The 20381-nt window shown below is 38.0% G+C and overlaps 1 pseudogene; it reads left to right on the plus strand.

The window, feature by feature from the left end:
• The first annotated feature begins 8231 nt into the window (after positions 1-8231).
• Positions 8232-12618, plus strand: LOC119063037 (developmental pluripotency-associated protein 2-like; annotated as a pseudogene).
• Positions 12619-20381: the final 7763 nt, after the last annotated feature.

Genomic DNA, 20381 nt, shown 5'->3' on the forward strand with positions numbered 1-20381 from the left:
AAATTGAAAGAACTGAAAGAGGCAGCTTAAAAGAAAGAATTTTTTGAGATGCTTGTAAATTGTCCTGTAACTAGTTGATATTTTTAAAACTGGTTAAAGGGAAAGTCTTTACTCTCTCTCTCTCCCAAGCCTAGACTTATTTCAGGGTTATGCTGCAGGGATGGGCTCGTGAGTGCTTTTACAGTGTTTCCATGAGCACCACCCTTGTGGCTTCTAACTGCTTGACCCGTGCTCTCGAGATTGTGGCAAATACTTGGGAGAGGAAACAAGGCTCCTGCTTACTAAAGAAGATTCGGTTACAAAGCAGTCACAAGAAAGGGTGACCAAAAGAAAAAAACCCTTTTCCTCTGAAATCCAACACACCCTATGACCTAACCGAAAAGCACTCAGTGCTGTCGGCCCTTACTTGGGCTGATGCATGCATACTCCAACCAAGTTGGTGTGTCATCCACAACAATGGCTTGTAACCCTGGGTCCCTGTTCCTGGTCACTAGCTGATGCAGAGCCCACCTCATGGGGTCCGCAGCATTGTGGTTGAGATATGAGACATTCACATGGACTGCGGAGTTCTGTGGAGAAGAAGAGATGGCACAGCCGCTCTCTCAAGAGGACAGAGTACCTCAGAGTCACTCAGCCACTCTCTCAAGAGGAGAGCATGCTGACCCTTACCTTGACAAGCTCTTATTGCTTCTCTGGGCACATTACATTGAGGATAGTCCTCATTTACTATGCACAGGTTCACTTGCCTCGGCCCGCGAGGCAGTCAACGGGGTCCGCCGATATACCTGTAACGGATGAAGGGGGATGGGACAGGAGGCGCGAAGAATGGCAGCAAGACAAAGGATTCTGATCAAGCTGCAAATTTATTTCAAAATGGAGGGAGTTATATAGAGGAGGGCAGTGGAGGAAGTGCAGTGGATAGGTGGCTTCAAGGCGTGCTCTAGCCTGCGATTGGCCGGGGGGTGCATGGTGGGCGCGTGATCAAGGCACTGATTGGTGTGCCACCCGCATGTCCAGGAGGGGGAGTTTCTATGGCTCCTGACTGCAACATCCTGTTATTCAGGCGTATCTCTCAGGTCTGATTGTATCAGCCTGTTTCAGGCTTATCCCAGCCCCCAACATTCACTTTAGGTGGTCGCCCCTTCACAGAAAACAGGATGTTGCTAACCACACCACAGAAGAAGGATATTTGCAAATGCAAAGGGAAAAGTGGTTGAACTGGTTACACTCATTCCTGGAAGGTCTAGCACAGACTTCAGGAAGTTACTCCAAAGACACATAAACATTTTCTGCCTCAATTCAAGGTGAGAGGGTTTTAGCAAAAAAGCAAGTTTTAAAGCAGCCTAGGTACAATGCAGGCCTGATTCCCCACAGGAGACCCTACATGTGGGCATGGGTCCTGTGCATCAGACCTCACTTTCTACCAGCCCCTTCGAGTGGGAGCTGGGCCCACATCACACAGAACAGTCTCCTATAATTATGCCCTAAGGATACTGAAACACCAGTCCAAAAGAACCTATGCACCCCAATGTTTACAGCAGCACAATTTACAATAGTCAAGTGCTGGAAGCAACCTAAATGTCCATCAGTGAATGAGTGGATTAAAAAACTGGTACATTTACACAGTGGAATGCTACACAGCAGAATCAAAGAAGGAGTTCCTACCCTGGTGACTGTGGATGAAACTAGAGAACATTATACTAAGTGAAATAAGCTGGGAAGTGAAAGACAAATAGCATACAATCTCACCTATACATGGAACCTAATCAAGAAAATGAACAAGCAAGCAAAATACAACCAGAGACATTGAAATAAAGAGCAAACTTACAGTAAAAAGACAGGAATGGGGAAAAAGATAATGGGGAAGGGAATTGGGGAAGGGCCATCAAGGAACATGTATAAAGGAAACATGGTCAAAGCCAAATGGTGTAGGTTCGAAGGTGGGAAGTGGGGACGGGTGGGGTGGTGAGTAGGGGTATGAAAATGGAGAAAATTGTACTTGATCAATAATAGATAAATAAATAAATAAATAAATAAATAAATAAGAGTTTCTGCATGGCTAAAGAAAATTGCATTAAAATTAAAAGGGTACCAGGCATATGGGAAAACATATTGGGAAATGAGACCTCAGACAAGGGTTTGATCTCCAAACTATATAAAGAATTTACACGTCTCCACCGGTCAGTTTATTTTAACTGATACGTTCAATTACATACTCAACCCTACTCTTAAACTGCCCCCATGCTTCATGTTATTGCTGTCACAATTTACATTTATTTATTTTGTGTATATTTTTATATTATACTCATTTTAATACTTTGTCATCTACCCTTAAAAATTACAAGTAGTTTATCCAATATTACAATAGTACATATTCTCTATTTGTGTATGTATTTACCTTTCCATAGAAATTTTATACTTTTTTAAAAGATTTTATTTATTTATCTTTAGAGGGCAAGGGAAGGAGAGAGAGAGAGAGAAACATCAATGTATGGTTGCCTCTCATGCGTCCCCTGCTGGGAACTAGCCTGCAACCCAGGCATGTGCCCTGACTGGGAATCAAACTGCAATTATGTGGTTCGCAGGCCCGCACTCAACCCACTGAGCTACACCAGCCAGGGCTCAAATTCTATACTTTTTTATGTGATTGTGTTCTCATTTAGGGTCCTTGTGCTTCAACCTGAGCATCTATCTAGCATTTCTTATGAGGCAAAACAAGTGGAGATAGAATCCCTCAGTTCTTGTTTTGTTTGATGGGGGGAGTCTTTATCGCCCCTTATTTTTTATTTAATTATTGTTCAAGTACAGTTTTCTGTCTTTTACTCCCAACCCAGCCCACCGCCCCAGTGCTCCCCACCTCCCTCCCATTTCCACTTCTGTTAGTTTTTGTCCATGTGTCCTTTATACTTGTTCCTGTAAATCCTTCCCCTTTTCCCCTGAAATTCCCTCCCCTTTCCCCTCTGGTCCCTGTCTGCCTGTTCTGTATTTCAGGTCTTTGGTTATATTTGGCTTGCATGTTTGTTTTGTTGTTTAGGTCCCTGTTAAAGGTGAGATCATATGGTATTTGTCTTTCACTGCCTGGCTCATTTCACTCAGCATAATGAAAAACTATGGTACATTTACACAATGGAATTCTATGCAGCAGAAAGAAAGAAGGAGCTACTACCCTTTGCAATAGCATAAATGGAACTGGAAAGCATTATCCACTTAATTTTTAAAGTGTTATTGCCAATGATAGTATTCTTCATTGGCATTTTTTTCTTTCAGCACTCTGAATACATCATCTCACTCCCTTTTAACCTGCAATATTTCTGCTGAAAAATCTGTTTATAATGTTATGGGGCTACCCTTGAATGTAAAAAGTCAATTCTCTTGCTGTTTTCAAATGATTTCTTTGAATTTTGATAATTTGATTAGAATGTGACTTACTGTGGATTTATTTGGTTTCATTCATTTGAGATATTTTTAATTTTCTTCAATAGGATGCCCATCAATTTCCCCAACGTTGGGAAGTTTTTAGCCATCATTTCTTTGGATAAACTTTCTGGTGCTCTCTTGCTCTTTCTCTCTGTCTCCCTCTCTCTCTCTCCTCCACTTGGGACTCCCACAATGAATAGTCTGTGGGACAGAATCCCAAAGCTTTCTCACTCTTTTAAATCTTGAAGAGGTTTTATTTTTAATTGTGTTAAAATAAGCGTAAAAATTACTATCTTAAACCATGTTTAAGTATATAAAAAATGTTCACATTGTTGTACAACCAGTGTTACCATCCATCCCCATAACTGTTTCCATCTTATAAAACTGAAACTTTGTCCCCATTAAACATTAACTCTCCACCCTCTCCCCCAACCCACAACACCCACCATTCTACTTTCTGTCTGTATGATTGTGACTACTCTAAGTGACTCTTACAGTAAATCATGCAGTACTTGTCTTTCTGTGTCTGGCTTATTTTACTTAGCATAATGTCCTCAAGGTTCATCTATGTAGCATATTGCAGAATTTCTTTCCTTTAAAGGTAAAATCCCATTGTATGTATAGGCCACATTTTGCTTATCTGTTCATTTATTGATGGACACTTGGGTTGTGTCCAAATATTAGGTATTGTGAATAATGTCGCTATGAACATGGCATGCAATCTGGAAGGTTATGATTGGGAGTGACATAGCCTGATTTCCTTATTTTTGTTTGTACTTTTATTATTGTTTATCCTGTGCAGTTGTCTTAACTCACTCTTTTAATTTTTTTCCTATTGCTACTCTGACTAATACTTCCCAATCTCTTAGTATTCACTGATCTTTTCTTCTGCTTGATGTAGTCTGTTGTTTACTCCTCTAGTAAATTTTTTGGTTCATTGATTGTGTTCTTCAGCTCAATGAATTCTGTTTTGTACTTTTTAATATTTTCTAGTGCTTTGTTGAACTTTTCACTTTGATCATGTATTGTTCTTTTGGCTTTGTTGAGCAACGTTGACAGTGAGATTAAATTCTCTGTCAATCACTGTAAATCATGTATCTCAATTTCATTAAGGTTAGTGTCTGGAGATTTATTACATTCCTTTGTCTGGAACATCTTTACCTGATTATTAATTTTCTTTGACTCTGTGTTGATGTCTGTGTATTAAATAAATCAGGCACCCCTCTCAGTATTCATGGACTATCCTTGAACAGTAAGACTTCCACTCATGAGCCTGGAAAGAGATTCTGGAGTTCTTGAGCAACTATCTCTCTCTGTGAGATACAGCCAACTGTGTTTTTGTCTACTCACTTGGTGCTCAGCAGGGAGAGGATCTGTGGCTTATACCAATCCAAATTGTTGTTCTGCCACAGATAGATAGACTAAGACCCATCAAAGCCCTAAGACTGGAAAGTGAGATGTTATTTCTTTGGGCATCCCTGGAATTGAAGCTGAGAACTGGGAGTTTTCATGTTTACTCTGCTGAGAAGGGGAAAAGACCTTTGGCATCTAACAGTCCAAACCATCATTTCTCTCTTGCCCAGGTAGGTAGACTATATCAGATCGATTAGAGCTCCAAGTTTGAAAAGACAAAGATCATTCTCTGGGGAGCCCTTAAGGAAGAGTTGGAGTGCTGAACACATACACCAACCTCTTCCTTCCCCTGGTAGAAGCTAAGAGTTAGGTGGTCTCTACCTGATCATATAGTACTACTATGCCAGAGGCAGAGACTTAAATGTGGTATGTTAAACTGCCTGCTTCCTTTGGTGAGTCCAATGTGCAGCAACATTTAATTTAGCTACTGGATTTATCATAAATGTAATTCGTCCATGAACTGTGACTGAATTATAATGTTTGTGAAGGGAAGGAGAGTCCAAAGGCTTCCTACACCAACACCTGTTGTAACTTCTGGATATGTTATTTCTTGATGATCATTTAAAAACTATGAATGTATGTTTCATAGGTGGGACAAGATAAATATTTGCTATTTATATGTTTGATTATTATTAATTCATATTTAAATATTATACCAAGTTTTAGAAGATCTGGGGCTAAGTAAATATTTTGATATTTGTAAAAGATGAAAAATTGTGAGATTTTGAAGATATTTTAACTGGTTAGTTTTTCTACAGTGCATGTACTAATAATGGTCAGAGAGAACATAGGAAGTGAGAAAGACAGTGAAAGAAAGAAAGAAAGAAAGAAAGAAAGAAAGAAAGAGATTTCTTTTTTAAAAAAAGGTTTTATTTGAGTGATCCAAGATGGTGGGGGAGTGAGTGGAAGTTACACTAACCTTCTCCCAGGACCGATCTGAAATTACAACTAAACTCTTAGGAAATCTTCCAAAATAAACAACTGAACAATAACAGGAAAGAAGTCTTAACACAGAAGAAACAGCTTCAACACACATGACTGGTAGGGAGGGCAGAGGAGACTCAAGAGGGCTGACTGGGCTCCCATGGGTGCAGCTGAAGTGCCAAAAGGATATTTCCATGGCTGGGGGTATCTGCCTGAGAAGTGTGGGGTATAAAACCCAAGCCCAAAAAATAACATCCAGCTGCAAAAAGCAGAAGGGTTTTGCTCTACTAGAGAGAGATGACTAAAGACACTAAGGGCCATTTAAAGGGGCAATGTATAATTTTTTTTATATGCAGCCACTTAACCTGTACTCTGGCAAAGGAGGGGGCATAATGGACTAAACACACTTGAGGAGAGACCTGGGATGGTGGTTTTGAGGAGATAACTGAGAGAGCAGCCACCAAGATCCTGGGGCTGAGTCATTCCCCATACTGCAGGAGACATCTTGCTTAGGCAAACCACCCCCTCCCTTCAGGTGTCATCAGCCTGAGGGGAAGCAATAGCCCCACCCCCAGGAGATACTCTGTCCAACCTTGTGGTTCTTAAGTCTGACTGAATACAGAGTGATTAGATTAACAATGAAAAGAGTCAGCCACAGTTAGTAGATCTCTGGTAGTCTTGAACATGCTGCCTAAGGCCAGACTGGGACACCATCTGATATCAAGAGAGGAGGATCCAAAAAGAAAAAAAAAACCCATAGTAAGCCCTGGCTGGCATAGCTCAATGGATTGAACGTGGGCCTGCGAACCACACGATCGCGGTTTGATTCCTAGTCAGGGCACATGCCTGCTAGGAACAGCAGGGGACTCACGAGAGGCAACTCTCCAACCCTTCCTCTCTAAAGTTAAATAAATAAAATCTTTTAAAAAAACCTGTAGTAAATAATAGATTCTACTGAAATGAAACCCACTGTGGTCTTCTCCATGACTTGCAATATTTTCTTTCCAACATAGATTTTAATATTCAAAACTTGTCCTTAATTTTTATGCATATTAAGTCACTAGATTTTATATTATTTCTCCCTCTTTGACATTCTCAAAACTAATTTTATTATCAGTGATCATCCCACATTCATTTTCCTGCTCTTAAAATACCCACATTCTCTCTCCACCTTCAGCAATCTTTGCTTGTTGGTTGTGGATAGGGTAGTTGCTACATTTTTCAAAAAAATTGTCTCTAGATCTTCACTATTTCTGTATCTAAAACCTCAAATTTTATTATTCCCCTCTCCTACTCTATTCTGCCTTTATCCTGCCCATTTCTTTTTCAATCTCATATTTTAATTTTCCTTATCTTAGCCTGTTCTTTTCCTTTTTATTTTTTTATCCTTGCCTTTCTTTTTTTTTTTTTCACTTTAAATTTTAATTGTTCCCTGTCTTAGCCTGGTTTTTGTTCCCTGTGCTTAGTATCCCCTCTCCCTCTATCATCTCAAAATCACTTCCCTTTTCTCTAGACACCACTTAAGATCTTTCTTTCTTTCTTTCTTTCTTTCTTTCTTTCTTTCTTTCTTTCTTTCTTTCTTTCTTTCTTTCTTTCTTTCTTTCTTCTTCTCTCTTACTCCCATCCCACCTATATTACTCTTAGCTCATTTGTTGATGACAGTGTTGTGGTGGATCTTTTTCTCCAATTTGGCTCTTACTTTTAAATTATTTATTTACTTTTTATTCTTTTGCTTTCTCTATCTCACTTTAATGCTTTTGATTTGTGTTAAAACCTAATATTATGTGCCCCCCTTATCTTACCCCATTCTCCCTTCTTCATTTCTTTCTCATTTATAATGTACACTTTACTGTCTCTCTTTGCATTGCTCCAGTTCCCTATTCTAACTGGTGCTCCTCCCTCTATACTCTCAAAATCATTTTTCTCTCAGATAGTCATCTCATATCCACTTCTCCTTTACTATAATAACTTTAATGTCTTTACACCCTTATTAATACTGGTTCATTTCCTGTTTATAGTGAGATTGTGGGTGGGAGTTATTTTGGTTGGTTTGGCTTTGTTTCCTGGGCTGTGTGGTTTTGTTCTGGCAGCACCTTTAAACAGTATACATGATGTGGGGAGTGGAGTCAGCTGGAGGGAATGACCAACCAAAGAAGGACCTCAAAACAATCAAAACCCAATTACATAACAAAAGCAGCATAAAGGGCATTTCAGGTGCATCAAGATCACTATATCAAGGAGGTTGTACTACTGCATCCACAGGTCTCCTACCACAGAATTTCACACAACAGAGACAGGGAGTCAAAGTAGATCAATTTAAGAACCAGAAAAAAAGAAGAGTCTCTTTTAAAGTGGGGACACAAATAAATAACCTCCAATTAAAAGGAAAGAAGGAATCCCCAGAAAGAGTGCTAACAAAATAGAGGTAAGTAAACTCTAAGACACTGAGTTCAAAACAATGGTTATAAGTAAGCTCGATGAGCTTAGTGAGAATTACAAAGAACTACAGGTAAGCTACAGAAACTTACTGCAAACTATGTAAGCATGAAAAAGGACATAAAAACTATCAATAAGAACTAAGAGGAAATGAAGTATACAATTTCTGAATTGAAGAACACAGTAGGAGGAATTAAAATCAGACTAGGTGAAGCAGAAGATTGAAAGAGGAATGAAGTACGGGACAAGGTAGAAAAAAATTCCCAGAAAGAGCAAAGAAAAAAAAATGAAGACTTAAGGGAGCTATATGACAACATAAAACATAATACAATCAATATAATAGGAATAACGGGAGTAGAAAAGGAGGAGAAAGGGATAGAAACTTGTTTAAAAAGTAATGACAGAAAACTTCCTTAATTTGATGAGAGAAAAAGTCACACAATTCCAGAAAGCACCAAAAGTCACAAACAAGATTAACTCAAGAAGCCTACTTCAAGACACATCATAATTAAAATGAGAAAATTGAAAGACAAAGGGAGAATATTAAAGGAAGTGAAGGAGAAACAAAAAGTAATACACAAGGGAGCTCCAATACGGCTAGCAGCTGATTTCTTAACAGAAACACTACAAGCCAAAAAGGAATGGCAAGAAATATTCCAAGTAATGAAAAGCAAAGGTCTGAAACTAAGACTACTCTACCCAGCAAGGCTCTCAATAAAAACAGAAGGCAGACTAAGACATTTCCTACACAAAAGAAGGCTAAAGAATATACCACCAAAACACTACTGCAAGACATGCTAAAAGGACTGCTATAAGAAGATGAAGGAATAGAGTGAGACATAGAGGAATAGAAGTATAAAGGGGGAAAATAGCAATGAATAAGTACCTATTAATAATAATATAAATGTAAATGGTTAAATGCTCCAATCAAAAAACAGGAGAACACTGGCTGGTGTGGCTCAGTGGATTGAGTGCCAGCCTTGGAACCAAAGTGTTGCTGGTTTGATTCCTGGTTTAGGGCACATGACATTGTTGCAGGCCAGGTCCCCAGTATGGGGCACATGAGAAACAACCACACATTGATGATTCTCTCCCTCTCTTTCTCCTTCCCTTCCCTTCTTTAAAAATAAATAAATAAAATCTTCAAAAAGAAAAAGACATAGGGTAGCTGAATTGACAAGAAAACATGACCAGCACATACACTGCCTAAAAGAGACCCACTCGAGAACAAAAGACTTACACAGAATGAAAATACAGGGTAGAAAAAATATTCCAAGCAAAAGGAGAGAAAGAAGTGGGGACAGCAATACTTATATCAGGGAAAAAAATTTCAGAACAATGGACATAAAAAGAAAAACAGGACATGTAACAATACTCAAGGGGAGAATCCATGAAGAAGACATGAACAGTGTAAACATATATGCACCCAATATTGGAGCACCAGAATATATTAAGAAAATTTTGGAGGAACTTAAGGAAGTAATAGATAGCAACACAATTATAGTAGGGGTTTTTAACAACCCACCACCAACAATGGATAGATCTTCCAAACAAAGAATCAAGAAAGATATTGTGGCACTGAACAATGCTCTAGATCAAATGGATGTAACTGAGATATACAGAACTTTTCACCCCAATAGCAAGATATATTCTTTTCTAATACATGTGGAACTTTTTCAAAGATAGACCACATGATAGAATACAAAACAAGCCTCAACAAACTTAAGAAAATTAAAATCATACCAACCATTTTCTTAGACTACAATGCCTTGAAACCAGAAAATAACCTCAAGGAAAAAAACTAAAAAAACCACTCAAATTCATGGATACTGAATAGTATGGTATTACACAATGAATGGGTTAATAATGGCATCAAGGAAGAGATAAAAGTTTCTGGAAACAAATGAAAAGGAAACCAAAACACCCAAAACCTATGGGACACAGTGAAGGAAGTCCTAAGGGGGAAATTTATAATACAAGTTTACCTAAAAAAAGACAGAAAAATTTCAAATAATCAACCTAACCATATATCTATGAAAACTGGAGGGAAAAATGCCAAAACAAAACAAAAACAGAGTAGAAGGAAGGAAATAATCATGATCAGAGCATAATTAAATTACATAGATAATAAAATAATAATTCAGAGGATTGATAAATCCAGAAGCTTGTTCTTTGAAAAGAAAAACAAAATCTTTATATATTTTGGAGATCAAACGCTTGTCTGAGGTATCATTGGCAAATATATTTTCCCATATAGTTTGTTCTCTTTTCATTTTAATACTCTTTTCTTTAGCCATGCAGAAGCTTTTTATTTTGATGAGATACCATTTGTTTATTTTTTCCTTTATATCCCTTGCCTTACAGGACATATCAGTGAAGATGTTGCTGCAGGAGATGTCTGAGATTCTTCTGCCAATGATTTTCTATATGAATTTTATGGTGTGGTGACATATATTTAAGATGAGTGGTTGAAAAAACTGGCACATTTATACAGTGGAATAGTACACAGCAGAAGGAAAAAACGAGTTCCTATCATTCACAGCAGCATGAATGGAACTGGAGAGTAATATGGTGAGTGAAATAAGCCAGGTAGTGAAAGACAAATACCATATAATCTCATCTATAAGTGGAGCCTGATCAACAAAACAAATAAGCAAGCAACATATAACCAGAAACATTGAAATAAAGAACAAACTGACCATAACCAGAGGAGAGCAGGGAGAGGGTTAATGGGGGGTTAAACAGGATAAGGTCCCTCAAGGAACATGTATAAAGGACACATGGACAAAGCCAAAGGGGGTAGGTTCAAGAGTGGAAGGCAGGAATGGGTGGGGCAGGGGGCCATGGTGTGGTGTAAGTGGAGACAACTGTATTGAAATGAGAATAATAAAATAATTGACAAGCTTTTAACCAGACTCATCAGGAAATAGAGAGAGATGGCCCAAAGAAATAAAATCAGAAATAAAAGAGGAGGCATTACCCCCAAAACTACAGAAATACAAAGGATTGACAGAAATTATTATGAACAACTATATGCCAAGAAATTTGAAAACTTGGGTGAAATAAAATTTTTTTCTCAAAACATATCTTCCAAATCTAAGTCAAGAAGAAGCAGAAAGCCTGAATATACTAGTAACTGCTAGTAAAATTGAAACAGTAATCATAACCTCCCGGCAAATGAAAGCCCTGAAATGGACAGTTTCACAAGAGAATTTTACAAATATTTAAGGAAGAATGAACCTTTATCCTTCTCAAACTATTCCAAAACATCCAAGAAGAGGGAAGACTCCACAACTCTTTTTATGAGGCCAGCATCATTCTAATCCCCAAACCAGATAAAGACACCACAAAGAAAAAAAAATACAGGCCAGTATCACTGATGAACATAGATGCTAAAATCCTCAACAAAGAAGCTAAAAGGAGTAATCTGCAAGTGTCCTCATGTTCTCAATACTGCTGGCTTTGCCTTCCGCTTAGATTCCTGGAAGTGACAAATTCAAGTTTGGATAGCAATGAAAAGGATATATTTGAAGAATAATTAGGCGAAGAAAGTATGATTTTCACATTAATTTCAGTTAATGAGGAATGTAATGAAGAACATGAAATGGAGACAAGGATTTCTTCAACCTCAGGAGGTAACCTAAGGATGCCTAGAACAAACAATACAGTTTATTTTCCCAAATGAATGAATAATTCAAACAATAATTGCCCCAAACTAATTCTTCCCTTGCCAACAATTTTGCCTTTAATTAATAAAGTATATCACAATACTTTATAGAACTGGTGCCAACAAAATAATTAGTGTACTAAAGGCAAGAAAACAGAGACTTATATGAAGCTGAGGGAACATGCTTACTCTGAAGAAAAACAAGTGAGTGAGGAATATGGAAACAGCATAAAGAGCTCCTGAAATACCACAGGAGGACACATTGCAGTCCTGTTTAAGGATATGCAAGGTGGTCACCACACCAAGAAAGCAAGGAGTGGTAAAAGTTGTAAGATGAGTAAGAGAGAGAAAGGGGCCAATACATTTGAAGTGACAACTTCAGCTCAGGAGGCTATGTTGGCAACATGTACAAGAATTGCTGCAACAGCCATACAACCTAAGACTGTGAATTCATGTTCTATTCCTGTACTTGCTGAGAACTTTCTACTGCAAACATGTGGTGTCAGGTGGTATGTAGTCCATGGCAGACCTCTCATGGCAGACAAAGATAGGTAGATTCATTTGCAGTTCCACGCTTGTCAGGTTTGGGTGTCTGTTATTTCCAAAATGATCATCTCTCTCCTCTTGTAATGGCCTGAAATTTCCCACTCTAAGACCTAGAAGATAATATGTTTTGTCATGAATGTGTTACATTGAATGGAAGGATGATGGAGAGATTAAATAAAATGAAGAAGAAACTTCATTTGAACACAATCACATAATTAATTTTGGATATTTCATGAATCAATAAAGAATAACTGGTAGAATGCTCACAGTTGAAAAATCCTCAAACAAAATATTGGCAAGCTGCATTCATCGATACATTGAAAAGATCATACACTGTGGACAAGTTCGAATTCATCCCAGGGATGCAAGGATGGTACAATATGGAAGACAAAAAACATAATACATCACATAACCAAAGGAAAGACAAAAGCCAAATGATCATATCAATAGATACTCAAATGTGTTTGATAAAGTACAATACCCAATTATGGTAAAAACCCTCAGCAAAGTGGGAGTACAGGAAGCATACCAAAACATAATAAAGGCCATATATGAGAAATACACAGCCAATCTGATACTCAATGAGCAAAAACTAAAAGCTTTTCCATTAAGATCAGGAAGAAGACAAAGGTGTCCACTTTCACCACTTCTCTTCAACACAATATGAAAATTTTTAGCTACAGCAATCAGACAAAAAAATAAAAAATAAAAGGCAACCAAATTGAAAAGGAGAAAGTAACACTGTCATTTTTCCAGATGACATGATAGTGTACATAGAAAATTCTATAGACTCCACCAAAAAAATAAATAAGTGAATTTAGCAAAAGAGTGGGATCGAAAGTCAATACTCAGAAATCAAAGGCATTTTTGTACACCAACAATGAAATATCAGAAACAGAAATTAGGGAAAATTGCCAATTGATATAGTAACAAGAAAATTAAGTACCTAGGATTAAACCTAACCAAGGAGGTAAAAGATCTGTACTCAGAAAACTAACAAACATTGAAGAAATTATAGAATATACAAATAAATGGAAACATAAACCATGTTCATGCATTGGAAGAACTGATATAATTAAAATGCCCATACTACCCAAAGCAATTTATAGATTCAACCCAATCCCTACTAAAGTACTAATGAAATATTTCACAGATACAGAACTAACATTTCAAAACTTTATATGAAACCATAAATGACCCCAAATAGCCACAGAAATTCTGAGAAAGAAGAACAAAAGGACGGATCACAATGCCTAATATCAAACTGTATTACAAGGCCACTGTAATCAAAACAGCTTGATATTGACCTAAGAACAGACACGTAGACCAATGGAACAGATTAGAGAGCCCAGAAATAAACCCAAGTCTCTATGGTCAATTAATATTCAATACAGGTGGCAGAAGCATAAAATGAAGTAAAAACAACCTCTTCAACAAATGGTATAAAATAATGAAACTTGATTACCAATTTACACCATACACAAAAGTAAATTCAAGGTGGATAAAGGACTTAAATATAAGTCATGACACCATAAAAGTTCTAGAGGAGAACATAGGAAAGAAAATCTCAGATATTTCATCCAGCAATATTTTCATCAATATGCCCCCTAGAACAAGGGACATAAAGGAAAAAAAATTAAAATGAGATCTCATACTTCCACGAAGATGGAGGCATAGGTGGAAACTCTTTACCTCCTTGCACAACCAAATCTACAAACAACAAAGTTTTAACAACAATAAACATAGATAAGCCACAGAAAATTGAACAATATGGAGTTCGACAACAATGAACCCCTCAGCTAAACCAATAAATCAGTGAAGAAGTGAGCAGTGACACAGACCAGGGAGGCCCCAGTGGTAGGAAGGAGCAGAGAGGACAGTCGGAGCAGAGAGGATGGCCATTGCTCCCTCTCTGACCCCGCCCACATACAACATCGCAACCCAGAGACTGGGTCCCCCCACCCTGGTGAACATCTAAGGCACTTCTCCTCAAATGTAACAGGCGCAACAGGTCAAAACATGGCTCTAGAAGAATTCAGAGCCCCAGAGCCGATAAATCTAAGCGAACAAGAAATTGCCAACCTATCACAGGCACAGTTCAAAACACTGGTAATCAGGATGCTCACAGAACTGGTTGATTTTAGCCACAAATTAGGGGAACATATGAAGGATAAACAAACTGAAATGAAGGGAAATGCACAAGAAAGCAATACTGATGGAAAGGAAACTGGGAATCAAATCAAGGGAGCGGACCAGAAGGAAGGAAAAAATGACCAAACAGAAAAATATGAAGAAACAAGAATTCAAAAAAATGAGGAGAGGCTAAGGAACCTTCAGGACATCTTTAAACGCTCCAACATCTGAATTATAGGGGTGCCAGAAGGGGGAAAGGAGCAGCCACTAGTGGAAACCTTATTAGAACAAATAATAAAGGAGAACTTCCCCAATCTGGCAAAGAAAATAGACTTCCAGGAAATCCAGGAAGCTCAGAGAGTACCAAAGAAGTTGGACCCAAGAAGAAACACACCAAGGCACATCATAATTACATTAGCCAAGATTAAAATGAAGGAGAGAATCCTAGAACCAGAAAGAGCTAAGGGGACAGTCATCTACAAAGGAGTCCCCATCAGACTGTCAGCAGATTTCTCAAGAGACCTTACAGGCAAGAAGGGGCTGGGAAGAAGTATTCCAAGTCATGGAATCCAAAGACCTACAACCAAGATTGCTCTATCCAGCAAAGCTTTCATTTAGAATGGAAGGATAGATAAAGTGCTTCTCAGATAATATCAAATTCAAGGAGTTCATCATCACCAAGCCCTTATTATATGAAATGTTAAAGGGACTGATCTAAGAAAAAGAAGATAAAAAAGATGAAGAGTGAAAGGACAGCAAACTCACACTTATCAACAACCACACCTAAAACAAAAGCAAACTAAGAGGACAGCTAGATCAGGAGCAGAACCATAGAAATGAAGATCACATGAAGGGTTAGCAACAGGGGAGTGGGAGAAGGAGAAGGGGGGAGAAGGTACAAAAAATAAGTAGCATAGACCGTAGGTAGAAAATGGATTTGGGAGAGGGTAAGAATAGTAGGGGAAATATAGAATCTAAAGAACTTGAGACACATGGTCGTGAACTAAAGGGGGGGGAGTGGTGGGGGAGGGGTGTGCAGGGTGGAGGAGAATGAAGGGGAGAAATAGAACAAATGTAATGGCATAATCAATAAAATAAAAAATATTTAAAAACTGGGATCTCATCAAAATAAAAAGCTCCTGCATGGCTAAAGAAAACAGCATTAAAATGAAAAGAGAATCAACTGTATGTGAAAACATATTTGCAAATGGTACCTTGGACAAGGGTTTGATCTCCAAAATATATAAACAGCTCACACGATTCCCTCCAGGAAGACAAAAAAAAAATCAAACAATTAAAAAATTGGCGAAGGACTTGAACAGACACTTCTACAAGGAGGACATACCGAAGGCCCAGAGACACATGAAAAGATGCTCAGCATCACTAACCATCAGAGATGCAAATTAATGCCACAATGAGATACCACTTAACACTTGTCAGAATGGACATCTTAAACAGAGCAACAAACAACAAGTGTTGGAGAGGTTATGGAGTGAAGGGAAGCCTAATGCACTGTTGTGGCAATGCAGACTGGAGCAGCTACTGTGGAAAACAGTATAAAATTTCCTCAGACAACTAAAAATGGAATTGCCTTTTGACCTAGCAATTACTGCTGGGATTATATCCTGAGAACACTGAAATAGCAATTCAGAACAACCCGTGCACCTTAATGTTCATGGCAGCAAAATTCCCAGTAATTAAACACTGGAATCAAGTTAAGGGCCCATTAGTAAATGAACAGATTAAGAAGCTATTGTACATATATGATGGAATGTGATGGAGCAGAGAGAAAGAAGGAGCTCCTACCATTTGCAACAGCATGGATGGAAATGGAGAGCATTTTGTTAAGTGAAATAAGCCAGGCAGTGAAAGACAAATACCATATGTTCTCACCTTTATGTGGAACCTAATCAACAAAACAAACAAGTGAGCAAAATAGAACCAGAGACATTGAAATAAAGAACAAACTGGCAGTGACCTGAGGGGAGGAGGGAGGAGTATAATGGAAAGGAGAAGTGGAAGTGTCAAGTTATGGAATATCTATAAATGACCCATAGACATGGACAATGGTGGAGGATAGAATGTGGAAGAGGGTGGGTGAGTAGGGTAGGGGAGAGCAATCGGTTGAAAATGAGAACAACTGTAATTGAAAGACAGTAAAAATTATTTTAAATACTTTATTTGTTTATTTTTAGAGATACTGGACAGGAGGTAGAAAGAGGGAGAGAGAAATACCATTGTGAGAGAGCAACATTGATTGGTTGCCTCTCACACACCCCAACTGGGGGCCAAACCTACAATACAATCATATGCCTTGACCAGGAATTTAACTAGTGACTCTTTGCTTTCCCAGAGGGTGCTCGACCAAATGAGGCACAATTCTCAGGGCAAAGGTGAGATTGCTATGTATAGAGAAAGTGAAATGAAGCAACTGAAAACTTATATACAAACGTGGTAGAAAAGAATATTTTGAGAAGGGGCCACTGGATAATGTGCCAGTTCATTTAGACATTTATTATGTAAGAGACTTTACTCTTATTTTCTATAAGGAAAAAGCTGATATTTATATTTTAGGGTATCTGGAAAATATAACATGGATATGATTCATAGTTGCTAAGTGATATACAAATATGAATAATAAAGTACTTTGAAAACTATTGCAGAAAAAGAATAGACTTTTAGTTGTAGAAGGAGAAACACAAAGAGAAAATGTCTCAAATGTTAACATTTTACATTGTTATTTTTCCTTTTTATTAAGTATATTTTATTGATTGTGCTATTACATTTGTCCCACTTTTTTCCCATTGCTCCCCTCTGCCCGTTATCCCCATTCCCTCCAGCAATTCCCCCCTCAGTTCATGTCCATGGGTTGTACATATCAGTTCTTTGACTTCTCCATTTCCTATACTATTCTTTTTTTGTAGACTTTTAAATTTATTTTTAATATATATATTTTTAAATATTTTATTTATTTATCTTTAGAGGGGAAGGGAAGGAGAGAGGGAGAGAAGTATCAATGTATGGTTGCCTTTCATGCGTCCCCTACTGGGAAGTGGCCTGCAGGGAACCGGTCTGCAACCCCGATATGTGCCCTGACTGGGAATCGAACTGTGATTGTCTGGTTCACAAGCCCGCACTCAATCCACTGAGCTACACCAGCCAAGGCTTATTTTTAATATATTTTATTGACTATGATATTACAGTAGTCCCATTCCCCCACCTTTATTTTCCTCCACCCTGCACACAACTTTCCATCCTCTTTCCCCCACCCCCACCTTAGTCCATGAGTCGTACATGTGAGTTCCTTGGCTTCTACTTTTCCTATACTATAATCTCCCCCTGTATATTTTATACCGATTCTTTTAAAAGTATATTTTATTGATTATGCTATTACAGTTTTCCCATTTTTTCCCTTATTCCCCCTCCACCCTGCACCCCCAATCCTCCAGCATTCCACATCCCCCTTAGTTCATGTCTATGGGTTGTACTTATAAGTTTTTTGAATTATCTGTTTCTTATACCATTTTTGACCTCTCCCCATCTATTTTAGACCTACCAATTATACTTTTTTTCCCTGTATTTTCTCCCTCCTAGTCCTCTCCTCCCCCTCCCCACTGAAAATCCTCCATGTAATGTCCATTTCTCTGATTCTGTTCCCCTTTCTGTTTGCTTGGTTTTTGTTTTCATTGCTTCTCTCTCTTCCTCTTTCTTTTTAGGTTCACTTGTTGATTGTTTGTTGTCATTTCACTGTTCATGTTTCTTTAACTTCTTTTTCTTAGATAAGTCCCTTTAGCATTTCATATAATAAAGGCTTGGTGATGATGAACTCCTTGAATTTGATCTTATCTGAGAAGCACTTTATCTGCCCTTCCATTCTAAATGATAGCTGTACTGGATAGAGTGTTCTTGGATGATGGTCTTTGCCTCTCATGACTTCAAGTACTCCTTTCCAAATCCTTCTTGTCTGCAAAGTTTCTTTAGAGAAATCAGCTGATAGTTTTATGAGTATTCCTTTGTAGGTAACTCTTTTCTTTCCTCTTGCTGCTTTTAAGAATCTCTCCTTATTTTTAAACTTTGGTAACTTAATGATGATGTGCATTGGTGTATTCTTTTTTGGGTCCAACTTCTTTGGGACTCTTTGGACATCCTGGAAGTTTATTTTCTTGGCCACACTGGAGAAGTTTTCCTTCATTATTTTTTGAAATAAATTTTCAATTTCTTGCTGTTGTTCTCCTTCTGGCACCCCTATAATTTGGGTATTGGAACATTAAAAGTTGTCCCAGAGGTTCCTAAGCTTCTCTTTATTTTTTTTGAATTCTTGTTTCTTAATTCTTTTCAGGTTGGATCATAATTTTTAAAAAAAATTCTTTTTATTTTATTCTATTTTTATTTAACTATTTTTCAAGTACAGTTTTCTGTCTATTTCTCCCATCGCAGCCTACCCTGCCCCGTGCTCCCCACCTCCCTCCCATTTCCACCCTCCTTAGTTGTTGTACTTGTGTTCTTTATACTTGTTCCTCTAAATCCCTCCCATTTTTTCCCCTTAAATTCCCTCCCCTCTCCCCTCTGATCATGTCAGCCTGTTCTCTATTTCAGTGTCTTTGTTTTTATTTTGCTTGCTTATTTGCTTTGTTGTTTAGCTTCCTGTTAAAGGTGAGATCATATGGTATTTGTCTTTCAACACCCGGCTTATTTCACTCAGCATAATGCTTTCCAGTTCCATCCATGTTGTTGCAAAGGGTAGTAGCTCCTTCTTTCTCTCTGCTGAAGAGAATCCCATTGTGTATATGTACCACAATTTTTTGATCCATTCATTTACTGATGGGCACCTAGGCTGCTTCCAACCCTTTGCTATTATAAATTGTGCTGCTATGAACATTGTGGTGCATAGGTTCTTTGAAATTGGTGTTTTAGGGTTCTTAGAATATAATCCTAGCACTGGAATTGCTGGGTCAAAAGGCAGATCCATTTTTAGTTTTCTGAGAAAATTCCATACTGTTTTCCACAGTAGTTGTACCAGTCTGCAATCCCACCAAGACTGAACTAGGGTCCCCCTTTCCCCACAACGTCTCCAACATTTGTTGTTTGTTGCTTTATTTATGCTAGCCATCCTGACTGGTGTAAAGTGGTATCTCATTGTGGTTTTAATTTGCATCTCTCTGATAGCTAACGATATTGAGCATCTCTTCATGTGTCTCTGGATGTTCTGTATGTCCTCCTTGGAGAAGTGTCTGTTCAAGTCCTTTCCCATTTTTTAATTGGGTTAGTTGTCTTCTTAGAGTGCAGTCCTGTGAGTTCTTTGTATATTTTGGAGATTAAACCTTTGTCTGAGGTATCATTGGCAAATATGTTTTCCCATACAGTTGGTCATCTTTTTATTTTAATACTGTTTTCTTTAGCCACGCAGAAGATTTTAATTTTGACGAGATCCCATTTGTTTATTCTTTCCTTTATATTCCTTGCTCTAGGGGACATATCAGTAAAAGTGTTGCGGCTTGAAATATCTGAGATTTTCCTGCCAATGTTCTCCTCTAGGACTGTAATGGTTTTAAGGTTTATATTTAAGTCTTTTATCCATCTTGTATTTATTTTGGTGTATGGTGTAAATTGCTGCACAAGTTTCATTTTTTTTGCACTTAGTTGTCCAGTTCTCCCAACACCATTTGTTCAAGAGGCTATTTTTACTCCATTTTATGTTACTGTCCCCTTTGTCAAATATTAATTAGGTGTAAAGTGTTGGGTTTATTTCTGGGCTCTCTGTTCTATTCCATTGGTCTATGTGCCTGTTTTTATGCCAGTACCAGGCTGTTTTGATTACAGTGGCCTTGTAATACAGTTTGATATC

Source organism: Artibeus jamaicensis, unplaced genomic scaffold, assembly GCF_021234435.1.
Source record: "Artibeus jamaicensis isolate MK-2021 breed Jamaican fruit bat unplaced genomic scaffold, CSHL_Jam_final scaffold_461, whole genome shotgun sequence".
NCBI lineage: Eukaryota > Metazoa > Chordata > Mammalia > Chiroptera > Phyllostomidae > Artibeus > Artibeus jamaicensis.